Below are 12,158 nucleotides of genomic sequence, written 5' to 3'. Positions count from 1 at the left end.
CTAGAATTATCTTCACAACTATCTTGTATCAAAGTTATTGTGTGCTATATTTCATGCTTTATGTAAAATAAGCGGTATTGTAAGTTTGTAAAATATTGTATAAAAGTTTGAACGCGAAATATTATTATAATCAGTTTTTCATATAGAATTGTAGTAGTTGAATTGTATATTAGCTACTAAGTATGAACTTAACGGGTAGGTACTACCCGAATTTAAACTTATAAAACGCTAATATGAAGAAAAAGCTTTTATAAATGAGTTCATATTATGCTACGAAATACTATTAACTACTCTTAATATTCTGTATGATTAACTTGTTCCATTTGACTATTTTGAAGGAAATGGCACCGACTACTCGACACACCGTGAATATGAATGAAGAGGAATTCCGTACTTTTCTAGCTTCAAACATAGCTGCAGTACAGGCTGCGCTACATACCAACAATAACCTTGGATCTAGCAGTACAGGAAATCGTGTAGGATGCACCTACAAAGAATTCACTGCCTGCAAACCTTTGGAATTTGATGGAACCGAAGGACCGATCGGATTGAAACGGTGGACCGAGAAGGTCGAATCGGTGTTTGCCATAAGTAAGTGTACTGAAGAGGACAAAGTGAAGTACGCTACGCATACCTTCACAGGTTCTGCGTTAACATGGTGGAATACCTATCTAGAGTAAGTGGGAAAAGACGATGCGTACGCACTACCGTGGTCAGCATTCAAGCACTTGATGAACGAGAAGTACCGTCCCAGAACCGAGGTCAATAAGCTCAAGACAGAACTTAGAGGGTTACGAACCCAAGGATTTGATATTACCACGTACGAAAGACGATTCACAGAATTGTGCCTATTGTGTCCGGGAGCATTCGAAGATGAGGAAGAGAAGATCGACGCATTTGTGAAAGGATTACCGGAAAGAATCCAAGAAGATATAAGTTCACACGAGCCCGCCTCTATACAACAGGCATGTAGAATGGCTCACAAACTAGTGAACCAGATTGAAGAAAGAATTAAAGAACAGACTGCTGAAGAGGCCAATGTGAAGCAAGTCAAAAGAAAGTGGGAGGAAAACGGTGATAAGAATCACCAATACAACAATAACAGCAATTACAACAATAATCGCAACAATTATCCCAACAATCGCAACATCAATCGCAACTACAACAAACGGTCCAACAATAACAACAACAACAACAACAGCAACAGCAACTACAACAATCATCCCAACAACAATAATAACCACAACAACAACAACAATCAGAAGCAGCTATGCCAAAGGTGTGAAAAGTATCACTCGGGGTTCTGCACCAAATTTTGCAACAAGTGTAAAAGAAATGGTCATAGCGCGGCGAAGTGTGAGGTCTACGGACCAGGGGTTAATAGAACGAAAGGAACAAATGGTGTTGGAACGAGTAATGGCGGAACAAGTAGTGTCGGAGCAAGTTATGCCAATGTAGTTTGTTATAAATGTGGAAAACCGGGCCACATTATTAGAAATTGCCCGAACCAGGAGAACACAAATGGACAAGGCCGTGGAAGAGTTTTCAATATTAATGCGGCAGAGGCACAGGAAGACCCGGAGCTTGTTACGGGTACGTTTCTTATTGACAATAAATCTGCTTACATTTTATTTGATTCGGGTGCGGATAGAAGCTATATGAGTAGAGATTTTTGTGCTAAATTAAGTTGTCCATTGACGCCTTTGGATAGTAAATTTTTACTCGAATTAGCAAATGGTAAATTAATTTCAGCAGATAATATATGTCGGAATCGAGAAATTAAACTGGTTAGCGAAACATTTAAGATTGATTTGATACCAGTAGAGTTAGGGAGTTTTGATGTGATAATCGGTATGGACTGGTTGAAAGAAGTGAAAGCAGAGATCGTTTGTTACAAAAATGCAATTCGCATTATACGAGAAAAAGGAAAACCCTTAATGGTGTACGGAGAAAAGGGCAACACGAAGCTACATCTTATTAGTAATTTGAAGGCACAAAAACTAATAAGAAAAGGTTGCTATGCTGTTTTAGCACACGTCGAGAAAGTACAAACTGAAGAAAAGAGCATCAATGATGTTCCCATTGCAAAAGAATTTTCCGATGTATTTCCGAAAGAATTACCGGGATTACCCCCACATCGATCCGTTGAATTTCAAATAGATCTTGTACCAGGAGCTGCACCAATAGCTCGTGCTCCTTACAGACTCGCACCCAGTGAGATGAAAGAACTGCAAAGCCAATTACAAGAACTTTTAGAGCGTGGTTTCATTCGACCAAGCACATCACCGTGGGGAGCTCCTGTTTTGTTTGTCAAGAAGAAAGATGGTACATTCAGGTTGTGTATCGACTACCGAGAGTTGAACAAACTTACCATCAAGAACCGCTACCCACTACCGAGAATCGATGACTTATTTGATCAACTACAAGGCTCGTCTGTTTATTCAAAGATTGACTTACGTTCCGGGTATCATCAAATGCGGGTGAAAGAAGATGATATTCCAAAGACTGCTTTCAGAACACGTTACGGTCATTACGAGTTTATGGTCATGCCGTTTGGTTTAACTAATGCACCAGCTGTGTTCATGGACCTTATGAACCGAGTGTGTGGACCATACCTTGACAAGTTTGTCATTGTTTTCATTGATGACATACTTATTTACTCAAAGAATGACCAAGAACACGGTGAACATTTGAGAAAGGTGTTAGAAGTATTGAGGAAGGAAGAATTGTACGCTAAGTTTTCAAAGTGTGCATTTTGGTTGGAAGAAGTTCAATTCCTCGGTCACATAGTGAACAAAGAAGGTATTAAGGTGGATCCGACAAAGATAGAAACTGTTGAAAAGTGGGAAACCCCGAAAACTCCGAAACACATACGCCAGTTTTTAGGACTAGCTGGTTACTACAGAAGGTTCATCCAAGACTTTTCCAGAATAGCAAAACCCTTGACTGCATTAACGCATAAAGGGAAGAAATTTGAATGGAATGATGAACAAGAGAAAGCGTTTCAGTTATTGAAGAAAAAGCTAACTACGGCACCTATATTGTCATTGCCTGAAGGGAACGATGATTTTGTGATTTATTGTGACGCATCAAAGCAAGGTCTCAGTTGTGTATTAATGCAACGAACGAAGGTGATTGCTTATGCGTCTAGACAATTGAAGATTCACGAACAAAATTATACGACGCATGATTTGGAATTAGGCGCGGTTGTTTTTGCATTAAAGACTTGGAGGCACTACTTATATGGGGTCAAAAGTATTATATATACCGACCACAAAAGTCTTCAACACATATTTAATCAGAAACAACTGAATATGAGGCAGCGTAGGTGGATTGAATTGTTGAATGATTACGACTTTGAGATTCGTTACCACCCAGGGAAGGCAAATGTGGTAGCCGATGCCTTGAGCAGGAAGGACAGAGAACCCATTCGAGTAAAATCTATGAATATAATGATTCATAATAACCTTACTACTCAAATAAAGGAGGCGCAACAAGGAGTTTTAAAAGAGGGAAATTTAAAGGATGAAATACCCAAAGGATCGGAGAAGCATCTTAATATTCAGGAAGACGGAACCCGGTATAGGGCTGAAAGGATTTGGGTACCAAAATTTGGAGATATGAGAGAAATGGTACTTAGAGAAGCTCATAAAACCAGATACTCAATACATCCTGGAACGGGGAAGATGTACAAGGATCTCAAGAAACATTTTTGGTGGCCGGGTATGAAAGCCGATGTTGCTAAATACGTAGGAGAATGTTTGACGTGTTCTAAGGTCAAAGCTGAGCATCAGAAACCATCAGGTCTACTTCAACAACCCGAAATCCCGGAATGGAAATGGGAAAACATTACCATGGATTTCATCACTAAATTGCCAAGGACTGCAAGTGGTTTTGATACTATTTGGGTAATAGTTGATCGTCTCACCAAATCAGCACACTTCCTGCCAATAAGAGAAGATGACAAGATGGAGAAGTTAGCACGACTGTATTTGAAGGAACTCGTCTCCAGACATGGAATACCAATCTCTATTATCTCTGATAGGGATGGCAGATTTATTTCAAGATTCTGGCAGACATTGCAGCAAGCATTAGGAACTCGTCTAGACATGAGTACTGCCTATCATCCACAAACTGATGGGCAGAGCGAAAGGACGATACAAACGCTTGAAGACATGCTACGAGCATGTGTTATTGATTTCGGAAACAGTTGGGATCGACATCTACCGTTAGCAGAATTTTCCTACAACAACAGCTACCATTCAAGCATTGAGATGGCACCGTTTGAAGCACTTTATGGTAGAAAGTGCAGGTCTCCGATTTGTTAGAGTGAAGTGGGGGATAGACAGATTACGGGTCCGGAGATTATACAAGAAACTACCGAGAAGATCATCCAAATTCAACAACGGTTGAAAACCGCCCAAAGTCGACAAAAGAGCTACGCTGACATTAAAAGAAAAGATATAGAATTTGAAATCGGAGAGATGGTCATGCTTAAAGTTGCACCTTGGAAAGGCGTTGTTCGATTTGGTAAACGAGGGAAATTAAATCCAAGGTATATTGGACCATTCAAGATTATTGATCGTGTCGGACCAGTAGCTTACCGACTTGAGTTACCTCAACAACTCGCGGCTGTACATAACACTTTCCACGTCTCGAATTTGAAGAAATGTTTTGCTAAAGAAGATCTCACTATTCCATTAGATGAAATCCAAATCAATGAAAAACTTCAATTCATCGAAGAACCCGTCGAAATAATGGATCGTGAGGTTAAAAGACTTAAGCAAAACAAGATACCAATTGTTAAGGTTCGATGGAATGCTCGTAGAGGACCTGAGTTCACCTGGGAGCGTGAAGATCAGATGAATAAGAAATACCCGCATCTATTTCCAGAAGATTCGTCAACACCTTCAACAGCTTAAAATTTCGGGACGAAATTTATTTAACGGGTAGGTACTGTAGTGACCCGAACTTTTCCATGTTTATATATATTAATTGAGATTGATATTTACATGATTAAATGTTTCCAACATGTTAAGCAATCAAACTTGTTAAGACTTGATTAATTGAAATATGTTTCATATAGACAATTGACCACCCAAGTTGACCGGTGATTCACGAACGTTAAAACTTGTAAAAACTATATGATGACATATATATGGATATATATATATAGTTAACATGATACTATGATAAGTAAACATATCATTAAGTATATTAACAATGAACTACATATGTAAAAACAAGACTACTAACTTAATGATTTTTAAACGAGACATATATGTAACGATTATCGTTGTAAAGACATTTAATGTATATATATCATATTAAGAGATATTCATACATGATAATATCATGATAATATAATAATTTAAAATCTCATTTGATATTATAAACATTGGGTTAACAACATTTAACAAGATCGTTAACCTAAAAGTTTCAAAACAACACTTACATGTAACGACTAACGATGACTTAACGAATCAGTTAAAATGTATATACATGTAGTGTTTTAATATGTATTTATACACTTTTGAAAGACTTCAATACACTTATCAAAATACTTCTACTTAACAAAAATGCTTACAATTACATCCTCGTTCAGTTTCATCAACAATTCTACTCGTATGCACCCGTATTCGTACTCGTACAATACACAGCTTTTAGATGTATGTACTATTGGTATATACACTCCAATTATCAGCTCTTAGCAGCCCATGTGAGTCACCTAACACATGTGGGAACCATCATTTGGAAACTAGCATGAAATATCTCATAAAATTACAAAAATATGAGTAATCATTCATGACTTATTTACATGAAAACAAAATTACATATCCTTTATATCTAATCCATACACCAACGACCAAAAACACCTACAAACACTTTCATTCTTCAATTTTCTTCATCTAATTGATCTCTCTCAAGTTCTATCTTCAAGTTCTAAGTGTTCTTCATATATTCTACAAGTTCTAGTTACATAAAATCAAGAATACTTTCAAGTTTGCTAGCTCACTTCCAATCTTGTAAGGTGATCATCCAACCTCAAGAAATCTTTGTTTCTTACAGTAGGTTATCATTCTAATACAAGGTAATAATCATATTCAAACTTTGGTTCAATGTCTATAACTATAACAATCTTATTTCAAGTGATGATCTTACTTGAACTTGTTTTCGTGTCATGATTCTGCTTCAAGAACTTCTAGCCATCCAAGGATCCATTGAAGCTAGATCCATTTTTCTCTTTTCCAGTAGGTTTATCCAAGGAACTTAAGGTAGTAATGATGTTCATAACATCATTCGATTCATACATATAAAGCTATCTTATTCGAAGGTTTAAACTCGTAATCACTAGAACATAGTTTAGTTAATTCTAAACTTGTTCGCAAACAAAAGTTAATACTTCTAACTTGACTTTTAAAATTAACTACACACATGTTCTATATCTATATGATATGCTAACTTAATGATTTAAAACCTGGAAACACGAAAAACACCGTAAAACCGGATTTACGCCGTCGTAGTAACACCGCGGGCTGTTTTGGGTTAGTTAATTAAAAACTATGATAAACTTTGATTTTAAAGTTGTTATTCTGAGAAAATGATTTTTATTATGAACATGAAACTATATCCAAAAATTATGATTAAACTCAAAGTGGAAGTATGTTTTCTAAAATGGTCATCTAGACGTCGTTCTTTCGACTGAAATGACTACCTTTACAAAAACGACTTGTAACTTATTTTTCCGACTATAAACCTATACTTTTCTGTTTAGATTCATAAAATAGAGTTCAATATGAAACCATAGCAATTTGATTCACTCAAAACGGATTTAAAATGAAGAAGTTATGGGTAAAACAAGATTGGATAATTTTTCTCATTTTAGCTACGTGAAAATTGGTAACAAATCTATTCCAACCATAACTTAATCAACTTGTATTGTATATTATGTAATCTTGAGATACCATAGACACGTATACAATATTTCGACCTATCATGTTGACACATCTATATATATTTCGGAACAACCATAGACACTCTATATGTGAATGTTGGAGTTAGCTATACAGGGTTGAGGTTGATTCCAAAATATATATAGTTTGAGTAGTGATCAATACTGAGATACGTATACACTGGGTCGTGGATTGATTCAAGATAATATTTATCGATTTATTTCTGTACATCTAACTGTGGACAACTAGTTGTAGGTTACTAACGAGGACAGCTGACTTAATAAACTTAAAACATCAAAATATATTAAAAGTGTTGTAAATATATTTTGAACATACTTTGATATATATGTATATGTATATATTGTTATAGGTTCGTGAATCAACCAGTGGCCAAGTCTTACTTCCCGACGAAGTAAAAATCTGTGAAAGTGAGTTATAGTCCCACTTTTAAAATCTAATATTTTTGGGATGAGAATACATGCAGGTTTTATAAATGATTTACAAAATAGATACAAGTACGTGAAACTACATTCTATGGTTGAATTATCGAAATCGAATATGCCCCTTTTTATTAAGTCTGGTAATCTAAGAATTAGGGAACAGACACCCTAATTGACGCGAATCCTAAAGATAGATCTATCGGGCCCAACAAGCCCCATCCAAAGTACCGGATGCTTTAGTACTTCGAAATTTATATCATATCCGAAGGGTGTCCCGGAATGATGGGGATATTCTTATATATGCATCTTGTTAATGTCGGTTACCAGGTGTTCACCATATGAATGATTTTTATCTCTATGATGTGTATTGAAATATGAAATCTTGTGGTCTATTATTATGATTTGATATATATAGGTTAAACCTATAACTCACCAACATTTTTGTTGACGTTTTAAGCATGTTTATTCTCTGGTGATTATTAAGAGCTTCCGCTGTCGCATACTTAAATAAGGACGAGATTTGGAGTCCATGCTTGTATGATATTGTGTAAAAACTGCATTCAAGAAACTTATTTTGTTGTAACATATTTGTATTGTAAACCATTATGTAATGGTCGTGTGTAAACAGGATATTTTAGATTATCATTATTTGATAATCTACGTAAAGCTTTTTAAACCTTTATTGATGAAATAAAGGTTATGCTTTGTTTTAAAAATGAATGCAGTCTTTGAAAAACGTCTCATATAGAGGTCAAAACCTCGCAACGAAATCAATTAATATGGAACGTTTTTAATCAATAAGAACGGGACATTTCATATATGATACATTTTACAAACATTGCATTCGTTTTTAAAAGACAAACTTTCTTTACAATGAAAGTTGACGGCATGCACACCATTTCATAATACATCCAACTATAATTGGCTTAATAATAATCTTGATGAACTCAATGACTCGAATGCAACGTCTTTCAAAATATGCCATGAATGACTCCAAGTAATATCCTTAAAATGAGCTAATGCACAGCGGAAGATTTCTTTAATACCTGAGAATAAACATCCTTTAAAGTGTCAACCAAAAGGTTGGTGAGTTCACAGGTTTATCATAACAATCATTTCAATATATTAATAAACCACAAGATTTCCGTTTATAAATATATGTACACTCGCAAGTGTATAAAAGTATTCTATAAGTTTTAGGCACCCGGTAACAAGCCTTAACGTTCATGTTTTACCCTCTGAAGTACACCAGATCAGGTGTGTTTAAAATAACCTCGAAGTACTAAAGCATCCCATAGTCAGGATGGGGTTTGTCAGGCCCAATAGATCTATCTTTAGGATTCGCGCCTACCGCACATAGACAAGTAGTTTAATGTTACCAAGCTAAGGGTATATTTCTGGTTTAAACCCACGTAGAATTAGTTTTAGTACTTGTGCCTATTTCGTAAAACATTAATAAAAACAGCGCATGTATTCTCAGTCCCAAAAATATATATATAAAAGGGAGCAAATGAAACTCATAATACTGTATTTCGTAGTAAAAATACATATAACGTCATTTAATAAGTGAAAGGTTGGCCTCGGATTCACGAACATATCAATATTGAGATTCAATATTGCAGGAAAGTACGTAGACGCAACGGAGATGATAAACACTAGATTGACCTCACGAGCATACCCATGAACCATACCCATCACCTCCATAGCTATAACCCATAATTTCCTTAGCTTCGACTCATTCAAAAAAACTATTTTGAAATCACTCGGACAGCACTCCGTCGTAATATTTTATGTATACTAATAATATCTTGAAATAATACAGAGCAATATATATATATATATATATATATATATATATATATATATATATATATATATATATATATATATATATATTAATTGAGAGAGTTTAGAGAAATATATTTTCAAGTTTCTATGAAATAATGAAACCTATTAAATTCTATTTATAATAGATTTTTGAATTATAAAAGTGAATTATTAAAGTATGAATTATTAAAATGAATTATTAAAGTATGAATTATTAAAGTATGAATTATTAAAGTGAATTATTAAAGTATGAATTATTAAAGTGAATTATTAAAGTATTAATTATTAAAGTGAATTATTAAAGTATAAATTATTAAAGTGAATTATTAAAGTATGAATTATTAAAGTTAAAGTAAAGTAAAAGTAAAGTAAAGGTAAAGTTAAAGTATAGTAAAAGTATAAAAAACTATATATGTATAATACGCGTATAAATATATATAATATTAATTTAAATCGTTATATATATTTAATGAAATAAAATATAAATATCGTTATATTTATTATACTGGTTAAGTAATGAGTTGTCAAAAGTGATTCTAGATATTTATAAAAGTTATATACGTTTTAATAATAAAGTTCTTTTTAAACTGAAAACGTCTTTGTACGTTTGAAAATAGATTAATAGAATATTATGGAAACCAATTCTCCACTAACTTTTGTCTAACTTTCGTAAATGACACTTTTTGTTTTTATTTATAAATAGCTTTACAAATTATTCTGAATATCGTTAAGAGGAATAGATTTTCTCAAATCATAGTGGACCTCTCAACAGAGACTTGTAATCATAATTCAATGTTTCTGATAATTCAATCATTTAATATATTTTTTTCGTCAAAAATCATATTGAAACAAATACGTTCGTGTAAAGTATTATACGTTTAATACTTTATTAATATTCTCAAGTTATAATATATATATACATATACATATCTATTTATATATAACGGTTCGTGAATCGTCGGAATTTGGTCGAGGTTATAATGAATGTATGAACACAGTTTAAAATTCTTGAGATTTAACTTAAATAAACTTTGCTTATCGTGTCTGAATAATATAAAGATTAAAGTTTAAATTTGGTCGGAAATTTCCGGGTCGTCACATATCATCTTCTTTCACCCGCATCTGATGATACCCGGAACGTAAGTCAATCTTTGAATAAACAGACGAGCCTTGTAGTTGATCAAATAAGTCGTCGATTCTTGGTAGTAGGTAGAGGTTCTTGATGGTAAGTTTGTTCAACTCTCGGTAGTCGATACACAACCTGAATGTACCATCTTTCTTCTTGACAAACAAAACAGGAGCTCCCCACGGTGATGTGCTTGGTCGAATGAAACCACGTTCTAAAAGTTCTTGTAATTGACTTTGAAGTTCTTTCATCTCGCTGGGTGCTAGTCTGTAAGGAGCACGAGCTATTGGTGCAGCTCCTGGTACAAGATCTATTTGAAATTCAACGGATCGATGTGGGGGTAATCCCGGTAATTCTTTCGAAAATACATCGGGAAATTCTTTTGCTACGGGAATATCATTGATGCTCTTTTCTTCAGTTTGTACTTTCTCGACGTGTGCTAGAACAGCATAGCAACCTTTTCTTATTAGTTTTTGTGCCTTCAAATTACTAATAAGATGTAGCTTCATGTTGCCCTTTTCTCCGTACACCATTAAGGGTTCTCCTTCTTCTCGTACAATGCGAATTGTATTTTTATAACATACGATCTCTGCTTTCACCTTCTTCAGCCAGTCCATGCCAACTATTACATCAAAACTCCCTAACTCTACTGGTATCAAATCAATCTTAAATATTTTGCTACCCAGTTTAATTTCTCGATTCCGGCATATATTATCTGCTGAAATTAATTTACCGTTTGCTAATTCGAGTAAAAATTTACTATCCAACGGCATCAATGGACAACTTAATTTAGCACAAAAATCTCTACTCATATAGCTTCTATCCGCACCCGAATCAAATAAAACGTAAGCAGATTTATTGTCAATAAGAAACGTACCTGTAACAAGCTCCGGGTCTTCCTGTGTCTCTGCCGCATTAATATTGAAAACTCTTCCGCGGCCTTGTCCATTCGTGTTCTCCTGGTTCGGGCAATTTCTAATAATGTGGCCCGGTTTTCCACATTTATAACAAACTACATTGGCATAACTTGCTCCGACACTACTTGCTCCGCCATTACTCGTTCCGACACCATTTGTTCCTTTCGTTCTGTTTACCCCTGGTCCGTAGACCTCACACTTCACCGCACTATGACCATTTCTTTTACACTTGTTGCAAAATTTGGTGCAGAACCCCGAGTGATACTTTTCACACCTTTGGCATAGCTGCTTCTGATTGTTGTTGTTGTTGCAGTTGTTATTGTTGTTGGGATGATTGTTGTAGTTGCTGTTGTTGTTGTTGTTGTTGTTGTTGTTATTGTTGGGCCGTTTGTTGTAGTTGCGATTGATGTTGCGATTGTTGGGATAATTGTTGCGATTATTATTGTAATTACTGTTGTTGTTGTATTGGTGATTCTTATCACCGTTTTCCTCCCACTTTCTTTTGACTTGCTTCACATTGGCCTCTTCAGCCGTCTGTTCTTTAATTCTTTCCTCAATCTGGTTAACTAGTTTGTGAGCCATTCTACATGCCTGTTGTATGGAGGCGGGCTCGTGTTAACTTATATCTTCTTGGATTCTTTCTGGTAATCCTTTCACAAACGCGTCGATCTTCTCTTCCTCATCTTCGAATGCTCCCGGACACAATAGGCACAATTCTGTGAATCGTCTTTCGTACATGGTAATATCATATCCTTGGGTTCGTAACCCTCTAAGTTCTGTCTTGAGCTTATTGACCTCGGTTCTGGGACGGTACTTCTCGTTCATCAAGTGCTTGAATGCTGACCACGGTAGTGCGTACGCATCATCTTGTCCCACTTGCTCTAGATAGGTATTC

The sequence above is a fragment of the Rutidosis leptorrhynchoides genome, chromosome 2 (genome assembly GCF_046630445.1).
Source record: "Rutidosis leptorrhynchoides isolate AG116_Rl617_1_P2 chromosome 2, CSIRO_AGI_Rlap_v1, whole genome shotgun sequence".
In the NCBI taxonomy this organism is placed as follows: domain Eukaryota; kingdom Viridiplantae; phylum Streptophyta; class Magnoliopsida; order Asterales; family Asteraceae; genus Rutidosis; species Rutidosis leptorrhynchoides.
The sequence above is the reverse complement of the archived record's forward strand: the minus strand, read 5'-3'. Positions refer to the sequence as shown.